This window comes from Dermacentor albipictus, unplaced genomic scaffold, assembly GCF_038994185.2.
Source record: "Dermacentor albipictus isolate Rhodes 1998 colony unplaced genomic scaffold, USDA_Dalb.pri_finalv2 scaffold_14, whole genome shotgun sequence".
Taxonomy (NCBI): domain Eukaryota; kingdom Metazoa; phylum Arthropoda; class Arachnida; order Ixodida; family Ixodidae; genus Dermacentor; species Dermacentor albipictus.
In genome coordinates this window covers 1,168,554-1,179,215 of record NW_027225568.1, presented here as the reverse complement: position 1 = coordinate 1,179,215, position 10,662 = coordinate 1,168,554, and the positions used below count along the sequence as shown (strand labels likewise).

The window sequence follows — 10,662 nt, the reverse complement described above, 5'->3', positions numbered from 1 at the left end:
ACTGGTGCCAACGAGTGCCAACAACGGAGGCCAGCAGCGAAGATATGCGGTTGACTGTATGCTGGGCAGCACAACGACCATCCGGGAGCAGTGCAACGAGCCCTGTGTGATGACTGGTTGCCCGCAGCGGAACGACTGCGCTGAATTCGTGGCTGCGAGGTTTGGTGAGTGCGGGACTTTCTTCTTCTGAGTTTTGCCAGGCTTTTGTTAGTGTCAGAAACAGAGCTGGTAATTGTGGTTGTCGTTGCTGCCGGGTTAGTTTGCGGCAAGACAATAGTAGGCAGTAGAGAAAGCAGCATTCAGAGCAGCCATGGATTGGAAGTAGTTCCGCAAACCGAAATTGCTGGAGCTTGCAAGAGAGTTGGGTCTGGATGTCTCAGACAAACTCACAAAACCAGAACTGCTAAGGGCTATTCTTGAGCTAGAAGCTGAGGATGACAAGCTGTCGGAATGCCTTGAGACCATTGAGGAGAGGGCAAAAAGACAGGAGCGCAAACTTAAAGAGCAAAAAGAGAAACAGGAGTGCGAACTTAAAGAGCAAAAAGAGAAAGTTAAGCGCGAATGTAAAGAACAGAAAGAGTGAGAGCAACAAGAAAAAGAGCGCGACCGTCAACACGCCTTGAAAATGAAGCGTCTCGAGGTAGAGATGGAACGCCCTCGTAATGGAAGTCAGGCACACGGTGCAGGAGAACGAGTATTGTTCAAAATGACTGACCTGATGCGGCCATTTAAGCTTGGAGAGGACATTGGTTTGTTCCTGGTTAACTTTGAGCGAACGTGCGAGAAGCAGGGGTTCTCTCGGGAAACGTGGCCACAGCGCTTGCTCACTTTGTGACCCGGCGAGGCGGCCGACGTAGTCGCTCGCTTGAAAAGAGAGGAGGCTGAGGATTTCGACCAAGTGAAATCGAGTCTGCTAAAAAGTACAGGCTGTCAGCGGAGGCGTTCCGTCGGAAGTCTCGGGAAAATGAGAAAGGCAGAAGTGAGTCATATACAGAGTTTGCCTACAGGCTTATGTCAAACATGCAGTAGTGGCTCAAAGAAGAGAAAGTGTTTGGTGACCACGAGAAAGTTCCGCAGTGTTTCGGGCTGGAACAGTTTTATAGTCGGTTACCTGAGAACGTGCGGTACTGGGTCTTGGATAGGACAGACGTTAGTACGGTGGCTAAAGCCGCTGAGCTAGCCGAAGAGTTTGTGACGCGTCGGGCTCGCGCAGCTAAGGACGGTCAAAGGGTGAATTTAGCTCCAAGTTTGAGAGGCCGAAGTTCACACCCATGAGAACAAGGGGCGACACACGTAGTGCGGATGCGAGTGAAAGCAGTCAGACCGAATGTAAGGAGACGGCGGCAGCCGAAGCCGAACGCAGAAAGCGGTTCGAGACGAGGCAAGCGCGCGTGTGTTATACGTGCCAGAAGCCGGGTCGCTTTTCGGCGCAGTGTCCAGAAACAAAAACAAAAGTCGTGTTTTTGTCATTATGTAGCACTGACGAGAACATGAAGCTTCTCGAGCCTTACATGCGAGACCTCCTCGTGAACGGGAAAGAGCGCCGAGTGCTTCGCGATTCCGCAGCTACAATGGATGTAGTTCACCCCTCTTACGTAAAACCCGATATGTTCACGGGCGAGTGCGCATGGATCAAGCAAGCCGTGGAAGCTCATAGCGTGTGTCTGCCCGTAGCAAAAGTGCTTATTGAAGGACCTTTCGGAGCACTTAAGACGGAGGCCGCAGTGTCATCTATGCTGCCCCCCAATACCCGTACCTATTTTCGAACAGGTCTGATCACCTCCTGCGCGAGAAGGGGCTTTTATTTGGTGAGGCTAGCGTTCAGGCCTTAACCAGATCGAGAGTTCGGGAGCTCGCTGCAAAGGCGGTAGTTGCGGCGCCGACGTTGTCGAACAATGAGAAAGGGTCGGAGGCGCAACAAGCTGATATTCAGAGCACGTCCGAACTGAAGAAAATTGAGCCTGTAGCGTTGAAGGCACCAGATACTGGAGAGGAAATGCCCGACACGGGAAAGTTAGAAGAGCTATCTGCAGATTTGCTCATCGCACCAACGTCAGATGGACTCAATTGGTGCTAAAAGTCAGCCGGTTGGCTTTGATAGCCGAGCAAAAAAAGGATGGCAGCCTAGAAAACATGCGCTGCAATGTCAAGGAAGGTATCGCCAAAAAAATGCTCGTTTTGTGGAAAGAGGTGGGGTCCTGTACCGGAAGTATCTAGCAAGGGAGTGGTGTTCGATCAGCTGATCGTGCCTCAGTGCTACCGTCAGGATCTGTTGCGCTTGTCGCATGGAGGTTCGTTGTCCGGACACCTAGGAGTTAAGAAGACTAAGGACCGTCTCTTGCAAGAGTACTATTGGCCAGGGTGTTTTCGTGACGCAGACCAATTTGTGAGGATATGTGACACCTGTCAGCGGGTGGGCGAACCAGGGGACAAATCGAGGGCGCCATTGAAGATGGTACCTATCATTACGGAGCCTTTTAGACGGCACGTTATTGATACAGTGGGACCTCTGCTGGTGACAACCACGGGGTACAGACTCATTTTGACTGTGATCTGCCCAGCGACAAAGTTCCCTGAAGCAGTGCCGCTTAAAGAACTCAGCTCAGTTGAGATAGTCAATGCACTACTGTCCATATTTGCGCGAGTTGGTTTTCCGGCGGAAATCCAGTCAGATCAGGGCACAGTGTTTACTAGCGCTTTGACGACAGCCTTTCTCGAAAGGTGCGGGGTAAAGCTGTTACACAGCTCAGTGTACCACCCACAGTCGAGTTCCGTTGAGAAGCTCCACTGCGTCATGAAGCGCGTGTTGAGAGCATTGTGTTTTGAACAACAAACTGACTGGGAGCTGTGTCTGCCTGGGGTGATGTTTGCATTAAGGACCACGCCGCATGCGGCTACGGGGATTTCGCCAGCTGAGCTGGTGTACGGTCGCTCACTGCGGTCTGCGCTTCGCATGCTTCGAAACGGATCACTGCCCTTTCCAATGGCTGCAGAACATCTCTTCCACAAATGGCCGCCTCCTGCGCTGGAGCCTCGCTTTGCAACAATATTCCTTTGAGGTGCGTTACAAAAAGGGGAGTCTCAACGGTAATGCCGATGGCTTAAGTCGAGGCCCCTAACCTAGGAATCAGCCTCAAAGTTGTTTGTTACTGATGTTTTCTTCCTGAGGCAGGATTTTTAACATGTTGCTTTTGTTTAGTGTTTCAAAGTGATGACGTGCTTTCTAGTGCAATTTTCCAATTTGCGGACGCGTTCTGAGTGCTGCTAGACTGTAAGGAACCAGGCAGTGGAATAAAAGGGGAAGGAGCCTGGCAGGGCTTAGTGAGGGTTGTGTCGCCCTTATGAAAATATGAGATGAGTTTCACATGAAAGTCTGACGAGTTTTGACATCACAGCCATTAGACTTTCTGATGAGTTTCTTTGGAATTTTCTGATGTATTCCTAATGTCATTCTATAACATATTGGCCACCGTCTTTCTGTAGAACTCTTGACGAGTGCTTTTCTTGTGAGCATGAAATGTCTTCCTAATGTGCGCTCCAAAGCAGTTTTCTTGTGACTTTCTCACGTCTTCCTAGCGAATCTCTAATGAGCTTATACATTAGACTGCCGGTGCTCGTATTACTCCTATAACAAAATTGGCCACCACGTGTGGTAACATTTTCTCATGTGTCCCAATGGCAGTCAGACCTTATTTAAATATGTTACCTGTGCGTGACTATCTTTGGTGCTATATATATGCAGCCTGTATGCATGTATGTCCAGTGAAGATGCAGCACTTCTTACATGTACATGGGCCCTACATATGCTGCATGTTAGACATTACTCAACGAAAGAAATTTAACAAAAACATTTATTGGGCATATCAATGCTTCCTTAAATGCAGAAGGAGGTTAAATGAAAGGAAAACACAGTATCAGCCTGGTTACGGATGTGATATCTCCCTTTCATTTAATCTCGCTACTTATCACTGAGGAGAGGCTGTTCTTGAGGTGGAGTGTCGTCATCTTGAAGTAAGTGCATGTGTACCCTGCATGGTAGAAAGGACAGATAATTAACAAAACTTGGCAATCAACCACAGAAATACACGCTGTATCACTTGCTGCAGAACGGTCTGGAGACGTTATAGCTAGTTCTGCGAAAAATTTATGTGGTGTCGGTTCACACAAAGTTGAGGAACCACTGTGTGGCCTTTGGGTGCAGCAGTAACTACAGTAAGCAGAAATTGCTCTTGGCTGTACAAATGTGCAACATGGATCAGCTGTGGCGTGTGTACATGTCGTGAACTACTTCAGCTATATTGGTTTCCACTTGACAAAGGACAGCAGTGTCTGTGGATTGCTAGCGTGAATGAGAAATTCTCACTAATTACTTGGCATGGAAATGAGCGTAGGAGTGTTTGTGTATGGGCAACCCAATGCATCCCAGAGACATCCAAGTGCCAGTCGTTATAGAATATTTGCATCAGCTACGGGCACAGTTCTCATACATTCCAAGCCTACTATGTCATGCATGTGTTGGCCTCCTGAATGATGGCATATATCCCATTCAAGAAATACACCACACCATGTCTGGGGTTTTTTATCATTTACACCCGAGCACTGCTTTCAGAGGGAGGGCACAAGTTGAAAAACAAATGCGTAGAAGCATGACAAACAAGCTTGCATAAAAATAATTTAATAAATAAGCATGGTGGTTGCTATGCCACGTCATTAGAGAGTATTCCTCTTTGTCATGCAATCATAATGAGCGTCGACTGACACACGTCCCATTTTTGGCTGTGGTATTCTTCACTGATTTTGTTGTATCAGTTGGTTGCCATAGGCGAACGAAACAGATAAACAAGCTAAATCCAGTGCACAGCTTGTCGTGTCAATGCATGGTCAAATAAGACGAGCACACTGGTCCTTTGAGTGAATTATGGTGCTCTCCTAGGCGCATGCTGAGGCACTGGCTAGTCAGCGTGCCCGATGTACATTGGACCAAATATGCACGTGATCAAAAGAGTAGCCTACATTAACCCTGAAAGATACGAGACAAATTTTGGGTATTTTTAACTAAGCAAGCCTCCAATGCCTGGGTGCCTTTGTCAATTCACTTGTGGACTGCAATGCACGTATATTTTCAGCAAAAATAAATTAGGCAGCATATGCACAACAGTCATGTTGTATGGTCTCCCTTCCCTCGCTGCGCAAATTTTGTCCTCAAAAGTTACATGAACTGATTGAATTGAAAATTTAATCGAGAAACGCAAGGAGGCAAGCGAGGCTTGCTTGGTTAAAGGTAGCACCAAATTTGTCCAGTGCGTGTCAGAGGCACTGTGCTGTATTCCTTTCACATGTGGTCAAATGTACATAGCGCAGACTGGCTGGTGCCTAAATATGTACCTGTGAGATCACCATATTTCATTCAAAAGACCAGTATGCTCGTCCGACTTGGCCACACATATCTGCAATGGGGCTTCAGGCCAGATTAGGATTGTTTATCTGTTTTCACCCATGGCTGAAAATTGGCAAGAGAAATCCGTCAGGCGCACCACATAAATAACAATAAGTGTGAGCCAGCCCCCATTATCAATGCATGAAGAAAGGCATCCTTTGTAGATTACAAGGGATAGAAATTAGTCTGTGCCTATTTACTTCTTTTTATGCAGACACCGTTTACCATGATTTTATGCCTTTGAATTATAACTTCTGCCATCCCTCTCAAATTAAATGGTGCACAACACAAGTGCACATCCAGTGCTATTTTTGTTAGTCCTTCCAACAACTTAAACAGTCAGTTGTTAGCCAAGGTCATGTTGCATAGTCTCCCTTCTCTCACTGCGTAAATTTTGTCCTGAAATGTTACATGAACTGATTGGTAAATTCAAATGGACACTACAAGTTTCGCCGAGTGGACACAGCTGGTTCTCAGAAATGCACAAAAACAGTGATGGGTATCTGTTGGCATCCTGTAGTGTGTGCAAACTAGCTGTGACATTGCTGCAGTAAACACACTCACAACTGCTACAATGCCTACCAGCATGAATAAGGGCAGCTTGCAAAGAAAAGAATACGAAGAAAGTGAGAGAAAAAATAGAAAGCTTACCAGAAAACACCTCACTACTTAAGTAACTGCAGCACAATGAATACTGGCCTTCCTATTTTATTCCAAGAAATTCTAGTTCATCAAATGTGTATTTGCCAGTGACAGTTATTCTGAGAACAAGACAGACATGATTGTAAATATCAATGTTAAACAATGGTAGGCACACTGCGTGCTTAGACCTGTGACATATATGGCACACTACACTTCGAATTCTTACATGGACAAAAACAGCACATGTGTGTATCATAAGCAGAAAGGAAAACAGGGAAATATGGGCTACAGCATAAGAAACAGTTCCAAACAAATAAAACCAAGATAAAAAGAAACATACTGTGTAATAGGCAAAAATAAAATGGACTTGCAGCCAAGCAATTGATGCGAGAAAAATACTAAACGTCAGGACATGCGACGTGTAGTTTTAACAGAACAAGATAATGTGTGCATAATATCTACAAACACAAATAAGCAGCAAGTGGAATGATGTTGCAGAAATATTTAGCCTATTTAGCAAGATGCATTAAGTAATATGTCGATACACTTATCCACTAATGATACCGAGATCCTACTTTTGTGAACACGTACACTTAAAGCATACCTGACATATCCATCCAGATTACACGCCGTGTTGCTGCAGCCATGGCCACGGGTTATGTGGACACTGTTGTGGGTCACGGCTTCACCACTACACAGAGAATTCTGTGTTAACTTATAGCTGTGGCACAGTAAGACTATCACATAGTGAACACATGCAAGGAGCATGTAAAAACAGTCATGAAAACAATGCATGCACTGGTGCAGGGTGGCAACAGAGCACAAAGTCAAAGTTACTGATGAATGTCACGATAACAGGGACCCCTTCAACAAGGCAAAATTTCACACGCAGGAGCAGCAGCGCATTACATGAATGTTTGTTTACATAACGATTCTAGAGTTTCTTTCATAACTTTAGGTAACTATCCCTTGTAATGTTTACTTAAGTCGAAGTTATGGCAACACCCCTTCAAAACAAACCTGTACTAGTAGCACGCTGTGATTGCTTACATTTTTTTTCCCCAATACTGCTCGTAAATCGAAAACCTTGTAAGCAGAGATCATCTACAACGTCGAATCATTTATAAGCGTGGAAACGTCATAGCAGTAAGAATCAGTCAAGAGGTAGATGAGTCGTTATCATGCGACTTCAGCAGAAAACACGCACAAGCGCGCATGATGAACACGATTATTTCTGAACGTAATCTTTCTCATCAGAAGAAAACGCTTATCAAGATTTTCAATTCTGCATTATGGCAATTAATTCGCGCAACTAAACTCTGACACCCAGCAAGCATCGGCATAGGTTTCACTGTTGTCGTGGGAGTTCTCTTTCCTACGTTCGCAAGGCACCCTATGCCCACACGAGAAGCACGCACAACACGTGTGTAGTTAGCAAGCACGGTTACTCACCTTTTGAACGGCCCGACGCGGTCGAAAAGCGCCCTCCAAGTTGCCAGTGCTTCGATGCTACTCCCAGCAGACATACCGGTGCATAGTGGACGAGCAGTGGCACGCTAACAACACGCATTATTTCTTCGCGACGTCCACCCAACTTTTCACGACAACCAAGACAAAGGGAACGCACTCCACGGCATGAACATCGTTGGTCCACATTTCGCTGGCGCGCCACGCACACGGCGAGTTTGCAGCGAGACACAAGTTGTTTGTGGCGCTTATGCGCACGCGAACTAAGTCACATTTGGTTACAGCAAACACAAAAACACACGATCTAACAAGCACATCGTTGCAGCTCGCACACCCGACCGACTCGAAAACAGAGCGACAGGCTGATTGGATTGGATTGGATAGGAAACGGGACGGTAGGTGGCGCCACGAACAGGTCGGTTGGGGCCAGCCAATGTCTCGGCTAGCGTCATCTGAGGATTTGTGCGGCTGCCTAATTGCGCATAGCTGTTGCAAGACAAAGGGAACCAAAGATAAGTCTACATTGTAAGCTATAGTTTGGCATAGAAAGAAATTCTATAACGCATTTTCAATTTGAATCGCTTCGGCTATCTGCAGCCAGCAAAAGCATGGCCTTCGAGATCTGGAAATGTTAACCCTATAGAAAGCCGTTGCGGTGACGCTATTCGAACGATTTTCACTTCAGTTACCTCTCATAAAAACCGTGAATTACGCATTTCGCTGCTCCCCGTGCTACCTGCGCCGTTACTTCAATTTAAATAACTTCCTGCTGTCGTTCACATCAACTATATAGCCTCAGACATCGTTGACGCGATCTCCGAGCGACACATGTGCAGTGTGCGATGTTTTAGTGCCCGTTGCAACAGTGTCAGTCGGAAATCATCAAATCTGCTCGTGTGGCGCAGCTTACACCCCTGTCGTCCGTATCTTGCTTTCGTGTTGGCGTGTTTAACGTGCGCGGGTTGCACTCCTGTCGCTCGTGCCTTCCGTGTTGATCGTGCTACCCACGAAGATTCCTCGAAAAACCCACATGTCTCGGCAGCGTGCATTTGTCCTATGTGGTATATGCCAGAAGTGTGCGCTGGCGTACGATGTGCGTGCAACCAAGTACTACAGTGCGTTCCAGCAAATAGACGCTGCCGCTTACGCGCAGTTTCTTTTTCTTTTCTTTTTTTCCCCGTCGTGGTTGCTCAGTGGCTATTAGCCCCGAGAATTAGGAGTGGCGCCCTCTCGCGAGTGACGTCACGGCCAGGACGCCGCTCGCTCCGGCTCGCTCGGCTGCCGCGCGCGCTCGTTCCCTTCGTGTATGCTTGGGTTATGGGTGGCTCGAGCCGTACGTATTGAAGAATACGTCGGCTTCTTTCAGCTGCCATACCTTAACCACAGTTTCTTCTTCAAAAGCGTGTGAGTCGAGAAACTTTGCGGCTTGGATATCGCAAGCTAAGTAGCGTTTAAGGGGTCTACTAGGTTTTGCAATGCATATATGCGCCGTGTCTATCGGTAAATTTTGACTAAAAAAAAGAATATCTGCAAATTCAACGCGCGAAGTTGTGTATGATGCTTCGCTAAACATTTAACATTCCTTTAGTATTTAGCTATGAGAGGCATTGCATTTTACGTGGAAGAAAAATTTGGTAATTGGCGTCAACATGTTATCTGATTTTAGAAAGACACTGCCCAGCGAAGCTGTCATCATGATTCCTATTACTCTGGTGTGTTGTTCTATTCAAATATGGCCATTCATTGATGCGTAAAAAATAGTTAGGCGCGCATTTCTTATGAAAAAGTTTGCTGCTACTTTCATACCCCTCTGAAACAGGCCTCCAACACACACCTCTAACACACCATAGTAGCAATCACCTGAGAGAAAAGTTTCGTTGTTAAGATCGAGAGCCACTCAATTGAAAGTGATGAAATGTTTCATAGTGGCCCTCAGTAGCCTTTATCGACAATATGGCACACCCCTGATCACGTAACGGTAGCAATCGACTGTACGTATGGCGAGGCACGCTATGTTCGCGAAACCCATCAGTTCACTACAACTTCGAATTAAAACCATAAAGCATTTTTTTACAGCGCCAACTGGAATGGCTAAAGTATTCTCGAGCTACTACACCGCAGCTTAGATTGCCTACAAAAGAAAAATTCAAGCACCTTCTGTCTCACCATGTCTCGATCCAGCGTTATTTAATTATACAAACGGATAACTATTCGCTTCGTCGGTACACAAAAGAGAACCTTGCAGGCTAAATTAAGTTTGCTCCAATCCAATCGCAAACATTCATAAAGAAAGCACCACAAGCCTTGCATATACTTTCACTTGATTTCTGACCCTCCACCGGGGGAATTTCGATATCTTCATTATGTCCCATACTACTAGTCATTGGCGCGTCGACTTCTTTCTGGCTGCAGCTATGCGGTCCAGCAGGCATACTTCACTAAAAAAAAATTGGGCCGAGGAGCCTGTGTCAGTTCGCCAAACATATTCGTCATGTATATTCCTCAAGCAACAAACACCAGTAAATTTCTCAAGTGAGTTTGATTTGATTTGATTTATTAATTTCCATTTACACACACACATGTACAGAGGAGTGGTAAATGGAGGTGGATGAGGGAAAAAAGCCGCACAGACGCGGCTTGAGGTAACCTCACCCCCTTAGGTACAATATGGCTGCATGGGGTAACACATCAAGCGCCATATAAATTACATTTATTTAGTGGCCATAAAACATTGCAGTTATACAATATATGAAAGAACAGTTAAATATTCCCACAATAACAATGCAAAATACACAGCGGCATTGAAATAAATAAATGATATACACTTGGTAACATAGACAAAAAAAGAGGAACATAACATACATTATTAATCATTAACAAACGCGCTCTAAAGAGGTGAGTTGAACGTGTAGCACGGAAAAGGGAATATATATTGGTACATTCCTATTTGTACTCTTTAAACAGCTGTAAGCCTTCATTAACTTTACTTCAAATTTTCGCCGCTTAAAAAAAATAAACACGTGAAGAACCGCCTAATGTTGACAAGCAGTTAAAGAAGCAAGTGATGCGTGTAGAACCTAAGCTCCAGTATTAGTTAAGTCCCCGTGCTACTGCCG

General features: G+C 45.7%; 1 long non-coding RNA gene across 1 annotated transcript; it reads right to left on the bottom strand.

Annotated features, from left to right (window-relative positions):
* Window positions 1-3,833: 3,833 nt before the first annotated feature.
* LOC135914731 (uncharacterized) lies at window positions 3,834-7,681 on the bottom strand. Its single transcript, XR_010568398.2, has 3 exons — window positions 7,532-7,681; window positions 6,684-6,770; window positions 3,834-4,028 (listed from the first exon to the last, which is right to left on the bottom strand). It is a non-coding gene; the product is annotated as an uncharacterized lncRNA (long non-coding RNA).
* Between the last annotated feature and the right edge of the window lie 2,981 nt (window positions 7,682-10,662).